Source organism: Xenopus laevis, chromosome 2S (assembly GCF_017654675.1).
Source record: "Xenopus laevis strain J_2021 chromosome 2S, Xenopus_laevis_v10.1, whole genome shotgun sequence".
Lineage (NCBI taxonomy): Eukaryota > Metazoa > Chordata > Amphibia > Anura > Pipidae > Xenopus > Xenopus laevis.
In genome coordinates, this window is record NC_054374.1 from 26930856 (window position 1) to 26956219 (window position 25364).

Below are 25364 nucleotides of genomic sequence, written 5' to 3' on the forward strand. Positions count from 1 at the left end.
GTGCAACACAATGGAGAGAGAGAGCTGTTATGTTATGCTTTACAAATGTTCCCGCACCAAACCTCAAGTATCTTTATAGGCTTGGAAATAGATTTAATCTCAGGGGAAAACTGGCCTTCAAAAAGCCTGGCCTGTGCTCAATAGATTATATAAATGACCATTATAGTCACTGTTTATTGCCGTTTATTGCCATTTATTGAAGCACAAACTTCCGTCCAACTTTTCCATCCAACCAAAGAAATGGACAAGTCTAACAGATATATTAAAAAGCAACAAAGGAGCAAACTATAAAAAAAGGAATTAAGTGTGAGGTCCAATTAATTTGTATTTAACTGGAGTATTGACAAAACCATCCATTAGTTTATATGTATGGAAAGTACATTAGCAATGCTGGAAATATTTAGCATTGTATAGATTGAATTAGAACTTATATGGTTTTACAGATACTATAGGATTATAGGATCTTTATAGAGCTGCTGAGAACTGATGTTGTAAGACTTACAGTTCTCCTAAAACACTATCATAGAAAGAAGAATTAGGCAGGCTGACCATGTTGGGGTTCAGTTGGGTAAGAGATGCTTATGGGGGTTATGGTCATTATGGATAAATATACACTATAGGGTCAGGTTTGGTGCCTTCAGCCTCAAAAAATAATGCTGGTCATACATGTCCATTTTTATCCACTTAATGAATTCTATAAAAACTCATAATAGAATCTACTGTTGTACATGGAAGGGTTTGGAGACCAGAGCAGAGAATGGAAACAATGAGTGGCAAGGGGAATCAAAAGGCACAATGATGTAGTGGATAGGGATGTCGCGGACTGTTCGCCCGCGAACTAATTCGCGCGAACATCGACTATTCGCGTTCGGCGAATGTTCGCGAACGTCGCGCGACGTTCGCCAATTTGGGTTCGCCTTAGCTGGCGCTTATTTTTGCCCTCTCACCCCAGACCAGCAGATACATGGCAGCCAATCAGGAAGCTCTCCCTCCTGGACCACCCCCACACCCCCGGACCACTCCCCTTCCATATATAAACTGAAGCCCTGCAGCGTTTTTTCATTCTGCCTGTGTGTGCTTGGAAGAGCTAGTGTAGGGAGAGAGCTGTTAGTGATTTGAGGGACAGTTGATAGTAACTTTGTTGGCTAGTAATCTACTTGATACTGCTCTGTATTGTAGGGACAGAACTCTGCAGGGATTTGAGGGACATTTTAGGTTAGGTAGCTTTGCTGGCTAGTAATCTACCTTCTACTGCAGTGCTCTGTATGTAGCTGCTGTGGGCAGCTGTCTGTCCTGCTGCTGATCTCTCATCTGCATCTGTTCTTCAAACAACTGCCACCTAGCTGTCTAAATATCAATAATAATACCGTCTCCAGAAACACCACCCGAGTGACGTTTTTCAAGCAGCAATAATATATTCCGTATCCAACGGCTGTAGTGTATACGTTGCCCTTGCAGGCATTATTTGCCCAGTCTTTAACCAAGTGCCACCTAGCTGTGTGAGCTTTTTCACATTCCGTGTCCAGAAACATCACCTGAGTGACGTAGTGTGATTTCTGCCCTTTACAGCACAAAACGCAGCGCTGTGTCAACAATGGATTTTTCAGATACATTTTTGCCCTTGATCCCCCTCTGGCATGCCACTGTCCAGGTCGTTGCACCCTTTAAACAACTTTAAAATCATTTTTCTGGCCAGAAATGTCTTTTCTAGCTTTTAAAATTCGCCTTCCCATTGAAGTCTATGGGGTTCGCGACGTTCGCGAACTATTCGCATGTTTTGTCGCAAGTTCGCGAATATGTTCGCGAACATTTTTTCCGCCGTTCGCTACATCCCTAGTAGTGGATGAAAAGAGGGAGTGCCAGTAAAGGAGAGTTGTAAGGTAAAACTGAAGAAAGGGAAATAAAGACAGAAAACAATGGTAGAAAGAAGTATAGAGGATAGTTCAATAAAAGGAAAGGACGGATAGAGATCATGTTCATTTTTTTACTCTACTCCTTGAACAATTATGATCTATTGACCAAACATTTACTCTGCTTGCAATGTTGGTTGACGGTAGAGGGGATCACTGATTTTGGGTTTCCAAAACATCCCACAGATGTCTAGCTGGGTTGAGGTCAGAAATGCTTCTGTTGCTCCCAGGGTCTTCTGGGGAGGCTTTAGGATTCCATAAGTCAGGAGCAGCAAGAGAGACAAGCTCAAGATTAGAGATGGCCCTAGGCTTTAACAAGAGGTTGAGAGGAGGTAGAGCCAGCACTCAGGTACATGATTACCTGTTCACATATACAATACCACAAATGGTTTATGGCGTCTTGAACTCATTCATTCATGACTGATAATTGGGTTGTATCTGTAGTAATATCATTGGAGCAAGATGAGTGAAGGTGGTTTCTGGGGATTATTTATACTGGCTGCTTTCTGCAAGCTCCTCAGGTTTCCGTGCTAACAACATGTTTGGAAAAAGGTGATTACAGCTTTCTGATGAAGTTGAGAGAACAGAGCACGAGAAAGAACTGGTATTAAAGGGATGAGCTGAATTTGGATGAGCAGGATGGCCCGAGGCATAAACAGAAGGCTGAGTGAGATGGAAAATGCCTAGAGCAAAGCCTTGTATTTTCTTCTGCTGCATGGTTCCGTCTTCTCACTTGGAACAAGCTCCTTGTGCCTAATCCACATGGGTCCTGGTCCATGTGGGTCGGTAGCTGGAAATGGAGTTAAAACATGATTGTTTCTTACATATTAAATGGCAGATTTGGGGTTTAACAGAAGGAAGTTCTAATGGTCAAATTAAGGAACAAGGTGCAATGGCTGTAGGGACATTCCTATGGGTGTATGTGTGTAAATATCACCAAATCCCAATAATGGGACTCTATCTGCAGGTGTAACTCTATCCAGGGAATTTATACATTCCTGAACGAGATCAAGGAACCTTCTTTTCCTTTCTGATTTAATAATGAAACCCCAGAGAATCTGCTCTGTGCTCATCTTTCTGCCAAATCAAATTGAAAGGAAAACTAATCTAATACAAAATGTAATCTGCTGATTCAGGATGAATAATTAATGAGGGACATGAGGGCTAAAATGACTTTCTGTCTGAAACTTTCTGACCAGCCTTGATCGCATTAGAACATTTAGACTCATTATTTTATTGCGCCGAGCAGATTCGGAGATGTAGAAATACTTTGGTTCCAATTCAACTCTTTTATTCCTTAATTGGAAATGAATCTGCACCGCAGATTTCTGCAAATCTTAATAACTACCAACATAAAATATTTAATTTCATTGGCCTATACCTGGTGCAGCTGTCATTTCTAACTGTCCATCATCTGGTATCAGTTACAGCATTCTAATGGGAACATGTACCATATTCATAAGTAATGTTCAGCTTCCATTTATTCTTCTCTACTAAGCATTATTCATTAGGAACAGCCCCCTAAGTTTTCTCACACTCTGTACAGAGATATTCCATAAAACTATGGCAGCATAAGTATTCCCCTGTACTAAGCACAATTCAACAGGAACAGCCCTTAAGTTTGCTCATAGTCTGAACAGAGAGATCCCATAAAACTATGGCAGTATAGGTATCCCCTGTACTAAGCATAATTCAGCAGGAACAGCCCCCTAAGTTTGCGCATAGCTTGTACAAAGATCCCATAAAAATATGTCAGCCTAGGTATTCCCCTATACTAAGCAGAATTCAGCAGGAACCACTCCTACATTTGTTCATAGCCTATACAGAGAGATCCCATAAAAAATAAAAAAATAAAAACATTAAAAGTACAATTGAGCAGGAACAGCCAAAAAGTTTGCTCATAGCTTGTACAGACAGAACCCAATTCAGTAGGGAAAAACACAACTCAAGATACCTTCAGTTTTTAATATTTACATTGAGAAATGAACAGGGAAAATAAAAAAAGCAAAAATAAATTTAAATTTAAATGCATGCTTATACTGTATGCATGGACTCTGTTCTATGAAGTGGTCCCATTGCCCTTGATGAGTTGCAGAGAAAATGCACTGCTCACAAATAGAATCCAGGTGGAACAGCTCATCAGTAAACGAAGGGCCAACACAAGATAGATGCAGTACTTCACTCTCCCTAGTTACCCCCCTGAGTATTTCACCCCATGTCAGGTAGCAGGTGCCTCATGGAAAACACAGAGCAAGTGGGAAACGTTGGTGAAAGTCAGTATTTCCTCCTGACAGGAAAAAGGAACATCATATTGATCATACACACAACATTCCATCTGGAAATCCATGACCTGGGCCCTACTGTTTTCTACAGAGATGACATATTAACAGTATAGGGTGTCCTGTATCATCCAACCTAATTCTATACATGCAGGGCAGTATAGGTATGGAATCCGTAAATCAATGTATATTGATTTATTTAACAAATATTGCAAATTGCTGCCCATGTTGAAAACAACCCATTACAGAAGGGAAAGATCAGTTAGTGACTTGCAGCATGAGTGAGTTGCTTGCAGAATGAGTGAACTGGTTGCAGCATGAGTGATTTGCTTGCAGATGGAAAAATAATGTTTCGTTGAGGAACTCACAAATAAATCATTATATACAGGCATGGGATCTGTTATCTGGAAACCTGTTATCCAGAAAGCTCTAAATTACGGAAAGGCTCCATTTTATCCAAATAATCTAAATTGTTAAAAATGATTTCCTTTTTCTCTGTAATAATAAAACTTGTACTTGATCTCAACTAAGATATATGTAATCCTTATTGGTAGCAAAACCAGCCTATCAAGTTTATTTAATGTTTACATGCTTTTCTAGTAGAAGGTATGAAGAACCAAATTACAGAAATATCCAATATTCGGAATGAGCATAGAAGAGTCATCTGAGGTTTCACTGGTCAGAACTAAGCATGGGCAACATCACAAGACTTTCTCCTTCATGCTCTTGATTCTATGTCAAGGCACCAAGGCGATATTGTATCAGACTCATTAGATTAGCAGGTAAAAATTGTTAATATCTCAAAAACTATAAAATATGCGAATTGCCATCAGGCTCAGAGAGCTCTCAAGCTAAATTTAGGTTTTGCTTTGTGTCAGTGGTGTATTGCAAATTGCTGCCCAGGTTGGAAACAACCCATTACAGATAGGGGAAGATCAGTTAGTGACTTGCAGCATGAGTGAGTTGCTTGCAGATGGAAAAATAATGTTTGGTTGAGGAACTCACAAATAAATCATTATAGGTATGGGATCTGTTATCTGGAAACCCATTATCCAGAAAGCTCTGAATTATGGAAGGGCTGTCTCCCATAGACTCCATTTTATCCAAATTATCTAAATTGTTAAAAAATTATTCCCATATTCTGTGTAATAATAAAACAGTAGCTTGTACTTGATCCCAACTAAGATATAATTAATCCTTATTGGAGGCAAAACCAGCCTATTGGGTTCATTTAATGTTTACATGATTTTCTAGTAGACAAGGTATGAAGATCCAAATTACAGAAAAATCCATTATCCAGAAAAGCCCCAGGTGCTGAGCATTCTGGATAACAAGTCCCATACTTCTTACACTTGTTTATAGAGAAAAAAAGTAATAGAATGTATTTGTGAACTGATGACGACAGTTGCCCTTTAATTATATGTTGAGGAATGGAAGGGATAAAACCTCCAATGATAACCAGGAAAGGGACAGATCATCCTCTTCGAAACCTTCAGAGAAAAAAGAGATTTTCATCAGTTTGAGCATAAAAGGGGTACAGCCAGTCTAATTAAATTCCCAGCCTATATTTGCAAGGCCCGTCCCCCAGTGGATGCGCCCTTTCCGCCTGTATATACACAGATTCTCTCTCATGTTTGCCACGGATATAGATACATATAGAAAAGGGAAAAAGAAGCAGCTGAAGAGAGATCAGAAAGAAGAAACATTGTTAATGATCTGTGGGCCGGAGATAGGAAAAGGGGGCATCGTGATTAGTTGTGGCCGACGTTGGGACTTTGAGTTTTATGTTCTTGTCAGTGATCTTGTGGGTCCTGTTTTATTTATCGAGTTTTATTTCTTCGCTTTATTTCCAGTATTTCTTCTCTTCATGTTTTGAATACTTGCAATAGCCTTAAGGTGGCCATACACGGGCCGATAAAAGCTGCCGACAGACCGAGTCGGCAGCTTATTGGCCTGTGTATGGGGGACCCCGACGGGCTTCCCCGATCGAGATCTGGCCGAAAGTCGGTAAGATCTCGATCGGATGGGGTTAAAAATCCCGTCGGATCGCGGCCGCATCTGTTTGTTGATGCGGTCCCGCGATCCGACCGCCCGTTTGCGAACGTGAAGGATCCGATCGTTGGGCCCTAGGGCCCACGATCGGATCAGCCCGATATTGCCCACCTCAAGGTGGGCATATCGGAGGGAGATCCGCTCGTTTGGCGACATCGCCAAACGAGCGGATCTATCCGTGTATGGCCACCTTTAGGGTTGATGATAATTATTTTGCCTTTTTAATATGCCCCCACTGCACCTTAAAAACTAGATGTTTCATCCAGCTCAAGGTGTAGAGAGCACCCTCTAAGGACCAGTAAATTAGCCCTAATGTCTTCAATAATTGGTTGTTTACTGCGGCTCTATTCAGCCAATGGAGTATGCTCAGCCCCCAGTCAGTGAGTGAGCGAGTTGGGAGACAAACTCCAGTAAATGGCTGTTGATGAGGTTGGGGGTGCACTTGAGTCCCATAGCAGTTCCCTTTCTATCACTCTACTGACATCCTGTCTTTAAAGACCACTCTTATCTGTCAGTAGAGTCTGACTGCTGCCATGGTCCTTGGGGTAATCAGAGATTGATCCGTTTGATAGACAAAGGCTGAGAACAGAACTAATTAGCACATCTGCCTCCCATTTTAATATTTATTTTGAGTCTCAAATAAATGCTAATAACAGTTAATATCCATGCCTTGCTTTCTTTCAATCCCTTTTCTACCACTAATGCTGAAACAGTGAAAGAAGGAGATGGAAAGTCCTCCCTTGCAATTTCCTGCTAAATATAGTTTCGTCCCCATTGCATATCGTTTCTCTCTTAGATTGAACGTATCTCTCACATTCTATGTATAGTACAGTGGTGTTTGATAGATGTATCCTGAGCTATCCCACTGCTCTTTGAGGCCATCCCTAGATAATTACTTAGTTGTAATTAGAGTGAGGGGGTTCAATAGAACCTTTTTTTTTTTCTTTTGCTTATGGATAGAGGTGACTCAATTGTAATTGTATTCCCATTGCCCTCACTCTGTCTTTATAGGAAAAGTAAACCTTTAAAATAAGTGTATGTAAAATTGAGGGGCTATTTTAAGAACTTTTGTAATGTACATTTATATTTATTTCTTTTTTCATTCCAAAATATTTAGGGATATATTTACTGTTAATTTGAATGAATTTATTTACAGCAGCGCCACCTGCTGGTCATTTTCCCACCAGTCTGACCACCAAGTAGTCAAGGAAGTTGTCAGGAGAAAGAAAGAGGCTGCTCTGATGTTCTTCTGCTTAGGAATAAATTAAAAACCTTTCTAAACTCTTAGCAGAAGAACATCAGAGCAGCCTCTTCCTTTCTTCTGACAACTTATTTGACTACTTGGTGGTCAGACTGGTGGGAAACTGACGGGCAGGTGGTGCTGTTGTAACAAAATTAATTCATATTAACAGTACAGGGTGTCCTGTATCATCCAACCTAATTCTATACATGCAGGGCAGTATAGGTATGGAATCCGTAAATCAATGTATATTGATTTATTTAACAAACAGCTATTTCTTAAGTAACCATAACATAATAAATATCTGAATTAAAATAATTAAATAGGAGGGTGATTTAGACAAGATGTTTGTTGACCGTGTCTTGAGATCTACTGATCACCAGCTAAAGGTCTACTGGTAGATCCCGATCTACCTTTTGGGCACCCCTTACTTACAGTATGAAGTTCCAAATTAAGCAAAGATCCATTATCTGGAAAGCCCCAAGTCCAGAGCATTTTGGATAACAGGTCTCATAACTTTATAAAAAGTGAAAGGAAGTAGGAGGCCTGAACATGGATGTATGGCACTTAATCCCTGACAACCAGGAGGGAGCAGAACAGATCACAATAAGTGCATAATGTTTAGATCCACAAGTAGGGTTGCCACCTTTCTGTGGCTCATGATCCGCGAAGGGGCGAGACTGTGACATCACAAGGGTGGGTCAGTGAAGCAACAGGGGTGGGGCAGTGACTTGCAGGCGGGTCAAGAGCTGCCATGGGGTGGCGCTATGGCGATCAGAGATTGGCTGATCTCCATATCAATCAAGGAGGATCCTGCCCGGTTTTCCTTATTTTGAATGTATTGACAAAGCCAGACAGGTGGTAACCCTATCGACATGTTTTAATAACTGAGACGTGACATATAGAAAGCAGCACATAGTATAAGCTAATTGCTGGAGGATGTCCTGGTATGTAAACTGCACATGACTTCATATTGTGCTTCATAGCCAGTGTCGGACTGGGACACCAGTGGCCCACCCAAAAACCTTAGACCAGGGGCCCACTCTCAGTACTATTATTCTTCTCCTCACTCAACCTCTCCTAGTCTCTTTTCTTTACATACTATAATCTATTATTCCATCTATTTAGCCTCTTTGTTCTAATTCAAATAGGGAATGGCATTGAAATAGGCCAAATGTTTAGAAGCAGGAGGGCCCACTGACACCTAGGCCCACCAGGAGTTTTCCTGGTATCCCGGTGGGCCAGTCCGACACTGTTCATAGCCAAGTATTGGGCAGAGTCTAAAATAATCCTATGGGATACCCCTGGCTATATCTGTTTATCTGAATGATTATTTCCCTTGCCCAGTTGGCATAATTTTCCATTCAGAAGGAAACGCTTTCTTGCAATGGTTTAAACACGTTGCATAGAATAAATAATTATACCTCTTTAGAATCCATAATTTAATATCCTACCGAGTAAATAGATGTTCCTGCTATGAGAGCTTAATCTCACGTATGTTTACTGCACTCGCCGCTGCCAGAGAGAAGAATAATAAGGCAGATAAAATATTAAAGAAATTAAGAACCCGTGCCCCGCTCTATATCAGAGGCCTAGCATTCCTCCTTTCTAATGGCCTGCATTAGGATATTGGAAATAAAAGATTTATCTTTTTTTTGTATTTATTTATTTTTTTCTCCCCTAAATATCGTTCTGCGATTCGAAAAAAAAATCATTTCTCTCCAGAATAAATACATTTTAAATAGGAACGAGATTAATTTCCCTGTAGATTTAATAAAGCCTGCAGGGACAGAATGTCCTGTGCCACATTTCTAATGGGTAAAAGAAAACAAAAAGATTGATCTCCCGACGGATTAAATAAAGTTTTGAAAGTGATAAAATATTCATTGCTCCGTGTAATGACATCTTCCCGCTATTGGCTATTTCGCAGGCCATTGTCTGGGGGGGAAATACGTTTTTTTTCTGTTATTGGGCATTCGCAGCAATCTGCTGTAATTGCACCTTTATTCAATGAGCGCCATAAAGCAGAAGAGTAATAATGGCCATTTGTGTCCGGTGTTCTTTCCCAGAAACTTATGTGTCCAACAGAGATATTGCCTGATACATTTTGTTGCCTTTGTTATTGCATTGAGTTCTTTTAAGACTTATATACACATTCTAATGCTCTGAATGGCTATGATTTGCTCTGTCTCTGGATATTTATAAACTATGAGAATGGTTTAATGTTGACTGCAGCTCTAATCATGTGGTCGTTCCAATGGGTTTCACCATCTCTGTAGATCTAGCAGCTTATGTAAATATTCTAATGCTCTATTTATGGTTGCAGCTCCAATTAGCCATTTGTATGTTCAGTGACTTGAATGACTGTAGGTGGGGCTATATACAGTAGCAGCATATTTGATGCCATAGTATGTACTTACAACTATGTGGATGACATGTGGGTGTAAAGAACCCAAAAGGCAGTTCCAATTTCTTCAGGTAATATGAAAGCTGAGTAACTCTTCCAATGTGAACTCCATGTATTTGTTATCCATCTAGTGCTACTGATCCCTATTTCTGTAGGGAAATGAGAGCAGAGCAGGCAGTAACCCTTCCATCACTTTCCTCTTGTCTCTGTCCCTATATATTAGGTACCTATCTAGTACTACCAATTCCTATTTCTGTAGGGAAATGAGAGCAGAGCAGGCAGTAACCCTTCCAACACTTCCCCCTTGTCCCTGTCATATACTCCAATGCCTATGAATCCAATTTATACTTGTATGACCTTTTCCTCTAGCCATAGGACTTAGCAGGGTCTATTTATGCAGGGCTTGAATTTTATCCCCAATGATTCTGTTGTGTCTCCAGGAAGTAGACCTTCCTATCTTTGATTTCCTATGTTTTGACTGTTTTGTGAAGACTGGAGAGAAATGTAGAGGAAAATCCCCCATAGGTTGAAGATTTTTTACCATAAGTATTTATACTGTTTGGTCCCGTCGGTGTAAAGTTGCTCAAGATTTCCAGGCGTATTTTTTCCGAGTGACGACCATTGCAGAATTGGTTTGTTCAGTTCCCAGTGGGGCACCGGGACAGATGGTTAATGCTTTGGATTGATCTCCACGGAGCGATTGGGACATATTTATCGTTCATGCTCCTTCAACTTCTAAAGTTTATTGTGTGGAAACCACAGGGGGAGATCGCTTTCAAATTCCCATCTCTGTTGGGTAAAGATTACTCCAGGAAAAAAGTTTGTTTACAAGAAAATCCTGCTCCCATCCACCAGTTCCAGGAGTGATTTTTATGAGATTACCAACTCCAAAGGCCTCATAGCGTGGTGTTAAGCAGAAGTGGTAGATGGCAATACTCTGCAGTGAAGTTCTGTTTGTGCATTCTCCCTGCTGCAATAATAGTAACCTTTTACATTTGTACTTTAAGGCAATTTAACCTCTTATCGGGGCCTTCAACGTGCTTTGAGCAATCATTTGAGTTGAGCTTGAGTAAACATTCACCCTGCAGAAGTCTTATTAAAATATTTATGCTTTGTAATTTTCACTTTATTCTTTATATTCTAAGAAATCAACCAGAGGTTTTCAAAGTTTTGAGTTTTGCCCCAAATATTTGATGGTGATACCTTAGCTTATATAAAGTTGCAGATATGGTGTTACCTATATTATAATAGGCTCTCAGGCTATGCCCCACCTACCACTATATTATGACCATTAATATTGCCCAAGAGTGTTGTGTACTCTTATATAGTGATGGGCGAATTTATTCACCAGGCGTGAATTTGCTGCGAATTTGCCCGTTTCGCCATCGGTGAATACATTTGCGAACTTGCCCCAAAAATTCGCTGGGTCGAAAATTCACCGGCGTCTGAAAATTTTTTGACACCGGTGATGCTTCCGACTCCAGCGTCAACAGTTCCGAATTGTTGCAGGCGTCAAGATAGCCGTTTCGAGATTTTTTCGCCAGTTTTGCAAATTTCACGGGAAATTCGCAAAGTTAGTGGCAAAGCGAAATGGGACTACTCACTACTCTTATACATCAATTCTTGATTGGTTCTCCATGATCTCCAATCTCCATCGAATATCAAAAAGCTCCAGTAGGAACATTAAGCTAGAAATACCATTAGCATGACATCTCAAAGACCCTCCAAAGGAGCACTCTGCGTACACTCTTGTAAACTTGGCAAGATTGTGCCCAGTCAACACCAGCTTAAGATTCTTATGAAGGTACATAAACTAAAACAGACATTTTTAGGATTTGCTGAAGTATGATTTTCTCAAAAACATAGTTCTGACTGAAATAAGAATGTAAGACCATACTTACAAAGATTTGTAGCTTTGAAGACCATGCATCAACAAATAAGACACATCCTAACATCTGTGTATTATACAACTGTATATCTAAAATTTCCTCCGTTGATTTAGTTCAGTCCAAAGGAACGTCTTACATGTACAGTAGCTCAACAATCCACGAGGCTAACTAGAAATACAATAGTAAAAATTGGGAACTGGTAGCATTGTTGATCAATTCCTACTCTAGGCCACAAAACAATGATGTTGATGATGTTACTTTTGAGTGAGGCCTTTAGAACCATCTTAATAATTTAATTTGTCATTTGTGTTTGGTTTGGCTCATTTGGTTTCGTAGTTGACGAGTACTCAAATCAGGTTTCTAAATATTATCCAACTTAGGATAGATTGACCTTAGTTTAATTCCAGGTGAAGACTCCTGTATATAGTATTGTGGTCTTGGACAATGTGGCTGCACCTCAGAGATCAGATTTGGAACCATTGTGCCAAATACCATGGGGCAAAATATTAAGAGATTTTAAGTGACTGACAAAGAACTATCAACAAAGAAAGCAAAAGGAACATTCTTTGCTTATCTTTTTCTCGTCATTGGGACTAGTTGGCAAAGATACAAGTGCTGATCTCTTTCTATTGTGCTTCAGTGACTGCCCTTGAGCATGTAGAACAATTGGCATGAAACTGAAATAAAACAGCTTCTCCACTGTCACTGCTTTTAATTTCCTTTGGCATTGATCATTGTCACAATGTCCTAGTTCTCAGTTGGAATTTCTTCTCAAATGGAATGCACTAATTCTCAGGCATAGCTTAGATAACATGAGATTCATATCATGAGTGCCTATTAGGGATCAGGTGGCAATATATCAGCTTGATCCATCCATGTTAAAGGTATGAAGAGACTTTCTTGAAGTTTCTAAGAAAAAGCTGTACAACAATGTCTCCCTTCTTGGTTCACTTTCAAAATACCTCTCCAGTACTAGAACAAATAGTAAGTCAACTATAATGTATACTATTCATTATATTTAAAGCTGCAAAGCAGTTGTTTGAAGCTTGAGCTTCAATAGGGTGTAAATGAATATGCTTAGGGCCATGAGTCACGTAGCTGCAGCTTCTCCTTCAGATACTAAACTGCAGAACCATATAAATATATATAAATATATATATATATATATATATATATATATATATATATATATATATATATATATATATATATATATATATAGCTATAGAACATTGTATAAACTGCATTCACATGTCTTTTGTGATGAAAAATTGCCAATTTATTGAACTGATGTTTCAGTCTCAGCAGAGACCTTTCTAAAGGTTATGTCTCACATGATGAATAGATCCTGTATAGTTAATTGCTGCGTTTGATGTAAATTCACCCCCCAGGTTTGTTAAAATAAAGTTGAAGTTTCTTTTCTTTTGTTTTCGATAAATGGTTTGATTTATTATTCTGGGGTTAATAAAATATGTCTGTTTGGAATAATTGACTTTTTGCATAGGGCTTGCAGTGAGAAGGAAGAAATTCATATCAATCATAGAGATTTCACATGCCAAGAGTGATGAGGAAACAGTATTGAATAACAGCCAATCAGCAGTGAGCTTTTATGGGATTGGTGCAGTTAGAATAATAGAAGCGAGTGTAATTGAGCATCATACTCAGACTTGCTCATAATTTGCACGAATTGGGCTCATTTCAGATTCTTTTAGAAAAATGGACACAAGACAAGGCTGGCCCCTTCATTACAGGAAATAACAAGAATAAAAATGCAATAAGGCCAACCTTAATTTATGGGTGACTGGATACATTAGATAAATATCTCATGTTATAAAGTTAGATAGTATAAAAAAATGCTATAGTTTTCACTCATAAAGCCTGGCTACAACTTACTGCAATGGTTTGGTAATTCTGAATTCACTGGAGGCATAAATAACCCAATAATACATCCAAATATCCTTTATTAAACAATCTTTGCAACACACTACACAGCTCTTGTCCTTGAGACATTGAAGACTGAGAAACACATCTGTAAGTGAAAAGATGAACCTACCAACTCATACACAGTATATTCAATAAGTGTAGTTTGAGGATTCAAATTAGTCAATCCAAAACACCGCCGCTTCCGTCCAACAAAGCCAAGTTAAGCATAGGAAAAATGTGATGTGCTAATGAACTTCAGTCAAGTGCAGAAAACTGCTGCAAACTTTGTGTTTTTTATTAAACAGTACATGTTTCGAGCATATCTCTTTATCAAGATACACACACAGTAATTTAAACATTTAGCTTCACCCCCAAAAGAAACAAATAATGTAGTTCAAGTCCATTCATTAAAGTCCCACATGTCGTAAACTTTCTTCCAGGTGAAATAGTTCAGTGAAAAAAGTTCAATGTATAACAAAACTTCTTTAGTCCTTTTCCAAAAATTAATCTGTAAAAAGATATCATTTAAAAACAATCACCCTGGTACTGCTGTAAAGCCTACCTAGAGCTTAATATGCTTCACGAAGGATATCTATCAATATCTAAATATTGGTTAAAGAAAGGGAAAATCTTACCCTTTAGTAATAAATTCACATTCATAGAAATTTTCAAAAGTAGCCATTTTATCTAGGGTAGAAGGAATCGGAAAAGTTAGTAACCATGGAGATACACTATATATACTATATTATATTAGCATTTATAAAAAGCTACTAATACTCCAATATTCGTTCAGACCCTCAGGATGCAGGCTATTGAGTTTTTTAATCCATTTTGCTTCCTGTTGTAGCAGCAACTTTAACATATTGCCGCCTCTCTGGGGTATGTGAATTACTTCCGATACTTGCCACTTTAGCTGTGACTGATTATGTTTCTGAGAGGTAAAGTGTCTTGAAACTGATGTGTCCGTTTGTATCCCTGATTTAAAATTACGAATATTGGACTTATGTTCCTTGAGCCGCTCCTTTACTCCTAGTGCTGTCTGTCCAATTGTATACCAATCCACAAGGACATTTTAACAAATTAATCACCCCCGCAGTTTTACAAGTTGCATAAGAGTTCAGGGTTCAGTAGTGTTTAATAAAAAGCACAACTAGTGATGGGTGAATTTATTCGACAGGCACAAATTAGCGACGAATTTCCCTGTTTCGACGCCAGTGACAATTAAATGGATGCCCATTGACTTTAATGTGCGTGAAATGTCGGAGTCGGATGTTTTGCCCGTTTCAATTTCTCGGGAAATTCGTGAATTTCATGGCGAAGCGAAACGGGACAAATTCACCCATCACTAAGCACAACGTTTGCAGCAGTTTTCAGGCTTGAATGAAGTTCATTAGCACATTTTTCATACACAGTGTGTATTCCTGTATACAGAATAATTACAACTAGCGATGTGTGAATCGCTCTGCCGATAAATGTGTGAAACAATTTGTGAAACGCATTAAAGTCAATGGGCGTCAAAATTATTTTGACATACTTTAATTGAGCGACATTAAAGTTAATGGGAGTCCGAATAATTTTGATGTGCAACAATTTTCTTTTCAGCAAATTTTACCACAGAGAATTTTCGCTGGAAAAACGCTGCAAATATATTCGCCATCAGCAAAATCCAGAAATTCAAATTAGAAATTTGCCCTTCACTTATTAGAACCGCTTTCTTCATAGACAAAAGGGGATCTGGGTAAAGGGTTTTAAATATCAATAAATCACCCAACAGATTCTGCAAAGGTCGTAACTACCACAATGTCATATAAAATGAGTTTGTTTGCAACAAATAATTAGCCAGATTCAATCCAGAGAGAAAAAGGTTTATCACATAAAAACTCCCGGATGAGATTCAATTTGAGATGGAATTCAATTCAGAAAGGTTTATCACACGAACACTCTGAATTTCTCTGGAAATGCATTTCTCTGAAAATTTATTTTTTTCCTGCTCGAATTGAATCTTGTTTGCATTTTTTTTTTCATTCAAAAGCCCATGAGATAACCTTTTCTCACTTAATCTGGTCCTATATTTGAAATTTCCCTCCCTAAACTATGAACTATGCGCTTGCATATGGCCTGCCCAACCATGAAGGAATTCTGGCCTTCAGGCTAGGCCCCCATCCTATACAATAAAGTTGAAGTGTCTCTGCGTCCAGTCCCTGTGCCCGTGGGATTGCGCTACTGCGCATGTGCCCCACGGACTGTCTCTGGCGGCCTATGTTCTAGCGCCCGTTAATTTAACGGGCTTAATGTCTAGTAGTTCATAACAAGGTTACAGATATATAGAAACATTGGGGAACCGTCACCCTGCTATAGTTCCAGGTAGGGTTGCCACCTGGTCGGTATTTTACCGACCTTGCTGGTATTTTACCGGCCTGGCCGGTAAAAATGATGGTTGTTCCCTATGTTATTAATAGGGAAAAAATATAAATATATAGGAAGCGGGTATTTTTTTCCAGAAAAGGTGGCAACCCTAGTTCCAGGGGTACCCAGTGTACAAATAGGCACTCACCCCAGATCTCCCCCTAACTGTCCTTCAGACTGGGCCCCCTTAGCTCATACCAAGGTTACAGATATATAGAAACATTGGGGTAACAGTCACCCTGCTGTAGTTCCAGGCAAGGCAGCCATCATGGGGGGGACAGGGGGGGAGAGTTGTAGGGGGCCCGAGGGTAAGGGGGGCCTGGCCACGCCACACTTACTTGATTAACCGGGCCCCCCATCTTTCTGAGAGCTGCTGACTTTGGGAAGGCATGGACGTTTAAGGGGCCCTGGCCACCAATTTTCTCATTTTGGCCACCAATATTTTTTAATGGGGGGGGCCTGGCCACAAATGTTTTTTTATGGGGTGCCCTGACCACCAATATCTTTTTATTAACATGTGGGAACCCTAGCCACCAATATTTTTTTTTTGTTTTTTTACTGTGTGGTGGGGGGCGGACCTGTGGGGTGGGCAGGGCGGACCTGTAGGTGGGGCTTGCGGTGGGTGCAGCCTAGGGGGCCCAGGAAATTTTGTTGTATGGGGCCCTGCGATTTCTGATGGCGGTCCTGGTTCCAGGGTTACCCAGGACACAAATAAGCACTCACCCTAGAACTTGGTGAGCGATTGCTGTGGGAAATGTGGCACCAACGTGACTTTTCAGATAACACTTTATCACTTCTCTGAAATAAGAAATTCTTCCCACACATTCCTGGCTTGTTCTCAAGTAACTCTCACAGTAAAAGAGGAAGACCCAGGAGTCTGTCTCATTCTTCCCTGCAATAGCATCACCATTGATTTCCTCTATTGTCTATAATGAGAACAGACATTTTTATGTTAGATTTGATGTCCCGTTGGTAGAGCTCTGCAGATATCTTCACCCCTTCCCAGGCAGAGAGAACCTGTTTGCTAATTGGATCACACAGTCCAGCAGGCGCCACTGTTCCACTGAGTAGGAAATTGCCAAAAGTCATATGACAAATTGTAAAAACTGAAATATTGCTAAATGTTCCATCCATGTTTCACTGAACCAGAAGGATTCTAGGCAGGAGATTAAAGGTTATATATGACCACAAAATATCTGGAAAGTAAAAAAAAAAGTAAAATAACACTGAAAAAGAGAAATGTGTATTCTTTTTATTAAAAAAAACTTTACAATTATCTGTAAAATATATATACTTACAAATGGTTTTCAGTGATAACTGGGGTCTGGAGCTTGCAATTCTGCCTTTAAAGGATAATTAAACCTTTAAAATAATTGAATGTAAAATTGATGAGAATGCTATTCTAAGCACTTTTGCAAAGTACATTCATTATTTATTTTTCATTAATTCCAAGATATTAAGGAATACATGTACTGTTAATATGAATGAATTTTGTTACAACAACGCCACCTGCTGGTCAGTTTCCCACCATTCTGACCACTAAGTAGTCAAGGAAGTTGTCAGGAGAAAAAAATAGGCTGCTCTGATGTTCTTCTGCTTAGGAAAAAAATTAAAACCCTTTCTCAAGGCTTTCCTAAGCAGAAAAACATCAAGCAGCCTCTTTCTTTCTCCTGACAACTTCCTTGACTACTTGGTGGTCAGACTGGTGGGAAACTGACCAGCAGGTGCGGCTGTTGTAACAAAATTCATTCATATTAACAGTACATGTATCCCTTAATATCTTGGAATTAAAGAAAAATAAATAATTAATGTCAATTCATTACATTCACTTTTTTTAAAGGTTTACTTATCCGTTAAGATGTGAGTAGTGAACAGTGATGTACCACTACATTAAAATATAACATGGGTACATTATCCTTATAATACACAAGTGATACTCAGTAGGGATGTAGCGAACTGTTCGCCGGCGAACTAGTTCGCGCGAACTTCGACTGTTCGCGTCCGCCGCAAGTTCGCGAACGTCGCGCGACGTTCGCCAATAGGCGTTCGCGTCAAAATCGGTCGCCCATTCGACCATTCGATCGCTAAAATCGAACGATTTTCGTTCGATTCGAACGAAAATCGTTCGATCGAACGATTAAAATCCTTCGATCGTTCGAATCGAACGATTTTCGGATGATCGAAGTTCGCGAACAGTTCGCGAACAGTTCGCAAATTATGCCGGTGTTCGCGAACGGCGTTCGCGAACACATCGGCGGCGGTTCGCTACATCCCTAATACTCAGAGTTCCCTGTATAACTCAGCCTGCAGCCTTGTGTCTTTATAAGGTCACAGAACCCCTAAGTGACTTCTAATATCCTTGTAGGGGGTACATTATTCCTTATAAAACATGAGTGATACTCAGAGTTCCCTGTATAACTCAGCCTGCAGCCTTATGCCTTAATATGGTCACAGAACCCCTCAGTGACTTCTAATATCCTTATCATTTACAGTAGGGGGTACATTATCACTTATAATACATGAGTGATACTCGGAGTTCCCTGTTTAACTCAGCCTGCAGCCTTGTGCCTTTATATGGTCACAGAACAACCCCTCAGTGACTTCTAATATGCTTATCATTTACAGTTGGGGGTACATTATCCCTTATAATACATGAGTGATACTCAGAGTTCCCTGTATAACTCAGCCTGCAGACTTATGCCTTTATATGGTCAGAGAACCCCTCAGTGAATTCTAATATCCTTATCATTTACAGTAGGGGGTACATTATCACTTATAATACATGAGTGATACTCAGAGTTCCCTGTATAACTAAGCCTGCAGCCTTGTGCCTTTATATGGTAACCAGACTCCTTATAATTTATAGCAGGAGATACACTAAGCCCCCAGCCATGCTCATACAGTAGATTGCTTTCTAATATCGGTGGAGATATAAAGGAGTGAATGTTGCAGAAAGAGCTAAGGAAATAAAGAATGATTCCTGGGCACAATGTGTAGCGTTGGCTTTTCTCTATTGATTGAGTGTGTCTGATATTCCTTTTATTTGATCTCACTTCTGTCCTAAATTACACTCGGGACACAGCTGCCGTTCAGTCGGATTTCAGCAGAGCATTAAAAACTGCCAAGAAAGTTACATTGCGGAAAGGTCAGCAAGTATTGTACTGCGTGTGAGATACTTTATATTTAATATTTCAGAACTGCCCGGTGAATTTTGGGGGGGGGGGTTTAATGACATGGTTATTTTCCTTCCTAATCCCCTGCAGCCTGGAGCTGATAAAATATTGTAACTCTAAATGGAAAAATCCTCAAAGAGGGAAAATGTAATGTTTGCAATAATGTTAAGACTTCGGAGGGGGCGAGAATATTAAGATGGATGAAACCACAGCAGCTGTGAGGACAATGTGATAAGCCCCATGCATCAGATGGATTTGTCTTTCTCAAGGAGATTAGGGGTGGGATATATTCTTGTATTCAACAGGAGCCCAATTGAGTTCAATGAAATGCCACCAAACATATACCCAAGGGTTTTCTACTTTAAGTTACCATCTACCCCAAAATTGTCTGTCTAATGAAATTGCACCATTGCATATTATTGGAGATCCACTCAGTGGAGAGAGAGAATACAATTCTGTGTATGGAGATTCCCCAGTGAGCTCCCCTGACTTGGATGGATTTGGTTCTCAAGCTAGTCGTGCTCACTGATTTGCTAAAAGAGCAGTTCTTTGTTTCTTTGTTCTCTCACCAGTAACTTTCTTTTTGCAAGTCTATAAAAACTCTGATTCCTCTATTAGGGGTTCTAACTCTTTATGAGTTGAGAATCCATGGCGCTCATGTCAAATAAACTTTGTATTTCACCTTAAGTGGTCTCTGGTAACTGAATTTTCATGACGGTCGCAAAGGTGAAACGATATACCCAGGATTCTTTAAGGTTGGTTATGTCTTCTCTACACTTGGAAAACTCATTGGTTTTCTGCAGAATGTTGGGACCGAGGGACTTCTGGATAATGTATCTTTCCCTAATATGGATCTTCATACCTTAAGTCTACTAGAAAATCATATATCCATTAAATAAACCCAATAGGCTGGTTTGGCTTCCAATAAGGATTAATTATATCTTAGTTGGGATCAAGTACAAGCTACTGTTTTATTATTACAGAGAAAAAGGAAATCAGTTTTAAAAACATGGATTATTTGGATAAAATAGAGTCCATGAGAGACGGTCATCCCGTATTTCGGAGCTTTCTGCATAACGGGTTTCCCGATAATGGATCCCATACCTGTATTAGTAAAATGAATATTTTTTCTGAAGTGAATCTGGAGGCTGAACAATATAAATATAGTGTAGAGATGATGTTAAGTGGAACCCCCTCTTATGAACCAATCTAAATGCAATTCAGTGCCAGTAGATTATGATGCCTCCATAAGCCTTTTGATGCAAAGTGATGTGTCCGTGATTTGAGCTGTAGGAGCAGGCAGTAACCCGAGAAGCCAAGAAAAAAAATATGCCTGTAGAAGCTTTCACAAGCCATTGCATGGTCTTATTCACCTTCCATGCTTTTAACTCTCCTCGATTTCCATATGTGTCAGGGTCTGTGGGGTAGAGTGACCATGAAATGACACTCTATTTTACTAGTCCAGGGGTAAATCATGTCCCAGAATAAAACTAATGACACGCTGAATAAGATAGGCAACCTATCAAGGAGTCTCAGTCCAAGCTGCCGAGGAACAATAAGCTTGCTGTGTTGCTGATGGAAGGCATTTTCCAAACAGTGCCGGCATCCTACTGTCTCCAGCCGCCGAAGAAGGGTCCGTTGCCCTATTACATCTTATTCAGATAACCAATGAGATGTGAAATAGGTTCCATGGTGTTTTTGATCACCTTGAAGTCACTGCCTTGTTCGCTAGGATAATATACAGCCTCTGTCTCCACTGTGAAGGCCTCCTGTGTAAATGAGCTACTAAACATCGTAAGTGGTATCCTGGAAGCTGGCAATTTCTGCTTAACGAAGGTTAAACATTACAGTGGCGCAGAGTCTCTTATCTCCCGGTGATGGAATTGCTTCTAAATCAGCTGTTGCTTCATCCTGTGTTGAAGGAACCTCAGAACCCGTTCTGCGGATTATGAATCAGCTTTGGTTTCCTACTGAGGCAGCCACTTCTTATCCCAAAATTAAGTTCAGTTTATCCTAGGCCATCTCTCACCAATTATTACTTGTAATGATGATTAGCAAATAGCTATCTGGCGTCTTCTGAGATATCAATTTTGGGTTAACCTGTCTACATTGAGTATCTCACTGTATTAACCCTGGGTAGACCTTTCCAAGTATAAAAGAATAAAATGTGTTGTGGAGATATAAATGGAAGCCCTTGGTTTGCAAGAGTTAAACAAAATTATGACCCAGATATGGAAACCCATAGAACAGAAGCAGATAAGAACCAGTTGAGCAAGTCTATTTATTTCTTGGAATGCTGTGGCTCGGTTACACAGCTTTGTTCACTAGAGCAAAGAGAGGCAATTTATTGCTCTTGAGCTGTTTCTTCAATCCAAGTCATGTTTACTGGCCGTGGATAGTGAGAATTTATATTCAGGGTGTCTATGCATGCTCTAGATGAGATGGTCTAATCACAAGAAGATTGCCCTGGTTCAACATGGACGACATTAAAAACCTAATGGGCACATAAATTAATCGCATTACTCCATGAGTGATGGGCACCTGATGACAGAGGCATCAGAAGTCCTTTCACTCCCTAGACATACAAGTATACTGGTGATCATATTGAAGACATAACTGGAATGATAATTCATTAATGGAATAAGAGTTTCTCAAACTGAGACTTAAATAGGTCAATCTTTGATGGAGAATGTACTGGGGCACTTGTGTATAATAAACTTGGCTGTAACAAACAATGATGAAAGGGCCACCAAAGTATTGTCTTTTATTTATAGGGAAATATACATTTACAGGATAAGAGGGTAATTCTTCCCCTTTACAAGGCCTCAATAATGAATCCTCTACAATATGCAGTGTAGATTTTGTCTCCAGTGCTCAAAAGGGACATTATTAAAATTGTAAAAAAAAAAAAAAAAGCCCAATTAAGCTAATAAATTGCATAGAAGCTTTCAGATATGAAGAAAGAATGGCCAGGTTAGGTTACATTGGAGACGAGGCACTTAAAGGGGGGAGGGGGTTAATATCACTATGTATAAATATCTATGGGGCCATGCAGTATGCTTTTTGAAGCCTTAATTATCAGTAGATCATGACAGAGGACACAAGGTCATCCTTTGAGCTTGGATGAAATGAGGTTCCATTCTAATGTGGGAAAATGTTTTTTCACTAAGAGCTGTGAAGTTGTGGGTTTCTTTCCCTGAAGTGTCTCTATTCAGGGCCGGATTTACATAGTGGGCACCCCTAGGCACACTGCCGTTCGCCCCCCCCTGTCCCCTACCGTTTATTTGTGTAAATTTTCATCATCTAGACTGGAGCAATTGGGATTGATGGGAAATTTAAAAAATGATTATATCTCCAGCACATCCCCAGTGTTTTTGAACCAATGTGGATGTGGTTGGCAGCATGCCGCCCCCCTAAAATCCTGCCTCCCTAGACCTGGCCTTTCCACAAATCCGGGCCTGTCTCTACTGGAAGATGTATTAGCTTCAGAAATAGGACAGGATGTTTTTTAGCCACAGAGAAAGTACTAAAGGCTTCTGAAATTAGCTCTTAGCACAAACTTGACCAGGCGCTGGTCCTATGGCCCTTTTGGAGCGAGGAGAGAATTTTTGATGCATAAAGCAAAACAAAAACATCTGCAGGTATGGAATTGTCTTCATCTGGATGAAATTAAAGTAAGGCAGGATTTAGAGAGATTTAAGAGACTGAATTTGGGTTATTAATTTTCAGGCCAGATGATTGCAGGCATGGTGAGTCCTTGCTCCTCTTATATGTGTATAATTACTGATATTTTCTGGAAAATCAATGAGAATTTGATACAAAAGTCACTTATGCACTCATGTAGACATAATCATTTTGGAAGTGATGCCTCAAATAGACTTGGGTATTTGCTATGATAATCCTTTGACACCTTAGTGATTCCATGCTGAGTATCCCTGATTTTGGGACCCTGGCAAGTGTAGAATGGAGGCATGGTCCCATTATTTGCTTATAGGAATGTTTTTCTCTTCCAAGAAGCTATAAGATTGGTATGATTGACATCAAGGGTTATCAAGCAGATTTTCTTGAGTAAATTTTGGATAACTACTATATTATAAATCCTGAACCTTTGAACTAGCACAGTTTTATGTGAGACAACCCTAATTGCTTTCTATAAGTAGAAACTAGGACCTGGGGGCATCAGTGGATGGGATATATTTAGATTCTGCTTTTTTTAGCACATAGAAAGCTACCATGTCAATGAAAAGAGGTTGGTTTGAGGATCTATCTATTTGTAGTAGGGCTAAAGACTGGCTGAGCCTAATATTGCAAGGCTGTTATTAATGTGGCTAAGGTTTTTATTTTTATTAGGCCTTATGATTGGCCTAAATAGCCAAAAAAGGCTACTGAGACACAATCGGAAAAGCAGGTGGAAGTACCAAATTCACAAGGAATGTTCTGGCTGCCTTGAGTCCCTGCAGAACCTTACACCCACCTGAGACCCACATTTATCTCCAGTGTATATCTCTGCCTTAATGCAAGACTGATAGGCACTAGAAGATAGGCACCAGGAAATTGATTTTAGGGAAAAAAATAATTTTGCAACTTTGCATTAAAAAACATTTAGTTTGATGGCAGGCTTGGCAGCTTCCTGATAGCATCTGAATCAGCTTCGAGGTTGGTTGCAAGTGGAGTTCCTCTGGGTCATGGTTGAGGTACCATGATGGGTGCTATTTTGTGCAGAAGCTTTTATTGATGAAGTACCATCATATTATTCTGTATAATAGATCAGTAATGAAATATAAATAACTGGACAACATGAGCCTTTTTGGCCGATTTGGCCCATTTGGATTGGGTGGGGTGTAGGCGCGCTTGGTGGAGAGACCAGGTCCCATGTTACCCTTGCAGAATGTTCTACCTCTGCTGGTTAACCCTTTTACTGCCATGAATCACTTTAGCACCAGAGATGTGAGCCGGAGCCTGTTCACAGAATGACATATGCTGATACATTGTAACAGATGTCTCAGGAAATTAGCAGTAATGTCCAAATCAATTAAAACCCAGTTGCTTTTGGAGAGCATTTGTACCGCTGGCTGCACCAGTTGCTGAGGGCTTGTATGAAAAATGATGAAATAAGTTTATTATCTGCTTTTTCTCCAGCCACCCTCTGATGGGGCAAAAAGCTCTTCCCCATGATATACAAGCTTATGCTCTATCTCTGCCTTTTCATATTAACAAATGCCATATGGTCTCTGTTGTGAGAAGAACAACATCACACAGTAAGGAAAACCCATAAGAGGCAGAGCGAGGCATTTTTAAAGGTGAAGTACAACTTATTATATTTCTAAGAAGAGAAATGATGGACATTTCTCCCAGTTAAATAAAATGGTGGAACATCTGAATACCGCACCTTCACAATAAGTACATCTCCCCCAGTTAGGGGGAGATTTGGGGTGACCGCTTCCCTGTGCTCTGGGTACCCGTGGAACTATAGCAGGATGACTGTCATCCCAATGTTTCTATATATCTGAGCTAAGGGGGCCAGCCTGAAGGGCAGTTAGGGAGAGATTTGGGGTGAGTGTTTATTTGTGCCCTGGGTACCCCTGGAACTATAGAAGCAGTGGTGTAACTAGACCCCTAAGGGCCCCGGTACAGAACTTTACAACTGGGCCCCCCCTAAAGGGATTGTTCACCTATGAGTTAACTTTTAGTATGACGTAGAGAGTGGTATTCTGAGACTATTTGCAGTTGGATTTCATTTTATTTGTGGTTTTTGACTTATTTAGCTTTTTATTCAGCAGCTCTCCAGTTTGCAATTTCAGCAGTCTGGTTGCTAGAGTCCAAATTCCCCTAGCAACCATGCACTGATTTGAATAAGAGACTGAAATATGAAAAGGAGAGGCCTGAATACACAAATGAGCCATTGAAAAGTAGCAAAAACAGTTAGGGGCCCATTTACTAAGGGTCAAAGTGAATTTTCGAATTCAAAAACTTTGAATTTCAAAGTAATTTTTGGGTACTTCGACCATCGAATAGGCCAAAATTCGATTCAAATTGAAAATACTTCACAAATTCGACCATTCGAAAATTGAAGTACTGTCTCTTT

General features: G+C 39.8%; 1 protein-coding gene across 9 annotated transcripts in view; it reads left to right on the forward strand.

Annotated features, from left to right (window-relative positions):
* Window positions 1-25364, forward strand: part of LOC108709279 (limbic system-associated membrane protein) — a 1032477-nt gene that overhangs the window by 865698 nt on the left and 141415 nt on the right. The window lies entirely within an intron of this gene.